This window comes from Eptatretus burgeri, chromosome 2 (assembly GCF_056783735.1).
Source record: "Eptatretus burgeri isolate ZD-2024b chromosome 2, Ebu_testis_v1, whole genome shotgun sequence".
Lineage (NCBI taxonomy): Eukaryota > Metazoa > Chordata > Myxini > Myxiniformes > Myxinidae > Eptatretus > Eptatretus burgeri.
The window spans coordinates 4,995,760-4,998,637 of record NC_140962.1 but is presented as its reverse complement, the minus strand read 5'-3'; positions in this window follow the sequence as shown (position 1 = coordinate 4,998,637).

The following is a 2,878-nucleotide window of genomic DNA, read 5'->3' as shown; positions in this document are numbered from 1 at the left end:
CGAGTACATTTTACCTACGGATCCCTGAGTGCGACATTCATGGTATTCGTGTCCCCAAAATAAATTACCTGAGGGCTGCGTAACTACCTAAACAAACTCACTCACACGGACGACTTAAATAAAATTGCCGGCGCTAAGACATACATGCCGGGGGCGCACTCATATTTACAGTACATCTTAACCTTAACTTACTAATTTTACACTAAACCATGGCCCAGGATCATTGAACTCTGCAAAGAAAAGCAGTTAGCAGGGAGCCAGGCTGCCCACATGCAGTCTCTGGCTCAAACAATGCAGGTGACAGGGAACGTGGCTGGCTGCTCACACGCAGTCCAAGGCCTTCCCTTTTGAACTGAACGCAGTGAACCACAACGGTGCATGGGCTGCACAAACGTAGTCTCCGTGCCAGCTCAAGCGGCACACGCAATGAGCACAACGAATGGATGCATGAATGGATGGACGCAAACACGGTGCACGGGCCGCCACTGCAGGCCCGTGTTGTAGCTGCCAACAGGGCAGTTCTCGCAGCTTGCAAACTGTTGCCTTGCGGATCATGGCGCACATGGAAATGAACAGGGGGGGGGGGCAAAGCAAAAATTGAACGGGGCTGGTGAACGTGGGCAGTGGGCATGGCATGGCAAAGGCAGCAGGCAAACAGCCCGCCGAAGAAGGCCGCTGCAGGTAAACACAGCCGGCAGACGAACTGGCCGGAACAGGCCTTGAAGTACCACAGCTGCAGATGATCCGGCCGGCACAGGCCTTGCAGCACAGCAGCTGCAGACGAAGTGGGCCGGCCTTTGCCTCGCAGCAACGCAGCCAACAGATGAAGCTAGCCAGCCTTTGCCGTTCAGTGGAGGTTGGTGGAGGGAGTGCGGTGGTGCTGGCCACTTGGAAGGCGGGCTCGGACCTACCTACCTGTCTCCCTCCCACCTATCGCCTTTGCCTGTCACTGTACATACCCACTCCCTTAATTTGTCCAAACCCCAATTTAGCCCCAACTTATTTATTTATTTATTTTCACTTTTATTTTTACTTCCCCACTATAAATCGTCCCCTAACCCCCTTTATCGTCTTTGTTCGGCTAACCTATCCTGTCACCTAGCCTACTCCCAACCCCTACGTTCCCTTCCCGGAGGGGAATAAGGGAGAGCTAGCGTCCTGTGTCGAGGCCCAACGAAGCCTCAGAATGGCCTCCCCAGAGTTCGGCGATCTTAACACCAAGTGGGTCCAGCGGCCCACAACGACAGCGAGGGGATGGATGGTGCGGAGGGGCACATCTCCTAATCTACCCTAACCATTTAACTGTTAAAAACTACCCCGGGGCTTTCAACAAGCGCCTCTCGCTTAAACTATTGGTTCTAACAACCCAGATTCCCGTCGCCTGTGTTGGTGTCCTCACAATTTCGGGCCTCGCCCCCCAATTTTCTCTCCGTGCCCTCACACGGTCTCCTGGCTGGGACACGTGGCTCCCTTTGGCAGGCACGACCCTCTGCCGAATCTCCCGCTATGGCACCCCCGGGCACTACACTGCCTCCGAGCCTACCAGCTCCCGAACACCGGGGAGTGCCCCCCATGGCACCTCCCCTGAAACGCACACGTGGCAGGCCGGCCTCCCGGGCCCCTTTCCGAGGGTCACCCGTGCCCACAACACTGCCCACGCGGCTAATGGCGCCCCGGGCCCCCGCACCAAGCAGGCGCACCCGTGCCCACTACGCTATCCCGGCCCCCCATGGGCCCATGGCCTACCGCGGCCGACTAGCCTGGTGCCCGGGGTACCCACTCAGCGATACTCACCTTTCGCAGCCACGCTCCCAAGCCCGTCAACAGGGCTCCTGCACCCCTCCAAATGGGTCTCGAGCCTACTTTCCCACCAACAACAAAACGACCTCCATTTTTCAATTTGACTAACCCAGCTAACTCACTCTACACTGACCCCGGGGTCCCTTGGGCGGGAGTCACTCCTCCCCCCAATCACTCATCGCACCATGCATTCCCCATTCACTCCACACACACAGACCCGCTGGCCTCACTCACTCACCAAGCACATGCCTCACAACCCACCAACTCTTCAACACACACACCACTGAACTCTGCCATCCTTCTAACTGCATCCCCTAACTAACTCGTGCTCCCACGTCGTCCCTTAAGCTATAGCACGTTCCATTTAACGCTACGTAGCTAAACTACGTCCCCTCTACACATTCACAAGTCTGTCACTGTCTCCAAATAAATCATTTTATTTCCCCACCTAAATCTGGCTACAATCCCTCTAACTAATCCATTCCACGGACTCCATGAGGACTTACCCCTGCCCCATGGAGTCGGTCTAACTAAGCTAACCCTTCCCCCTAACTAGTTTCCATCCTGTGCCCCTGGTAAGGGGGTCTTCCACCCCTTGCCCAGGAATCCTGTACACCCGAAAGTGAGGCTTGCTTTTTTTTTTTTTTTTTTTTTCCATGCGCAGCACCTGCGCGGCAACTCAGAGCTCGCGCACTTTGCACCTGCCCGTGACGTCATGCAGCTGCATGTGTTCCTCGTCCCTCCTTGGACGGTACCATCCGGCAGAGATACCCCTCCTGCCGGATTCCAACCCCACGTGCAGCCATGACGTCACCGTGCGCAGAAAAAAAAACCAAGCCCCACGTCTCGAGGGGTTTCCCACGCGAACACATGTGCTTTGCCCGTTGGAGCTTAACACACAAGATCGCGTGGAGAACCCGTCCGGTCCAAATCCGTTTACCTGCCTAAACTTTGTCCGTCCGCGGGATCGGCAAATCCACCGCGTGCGTTTCCGGACCGGGACTTCACTCTCGCAAGCGAGCCCGTGGCGGTCTCGTGCATTGCACAGCACGAACCTCGTGCTCACTGCTGGGTGAAC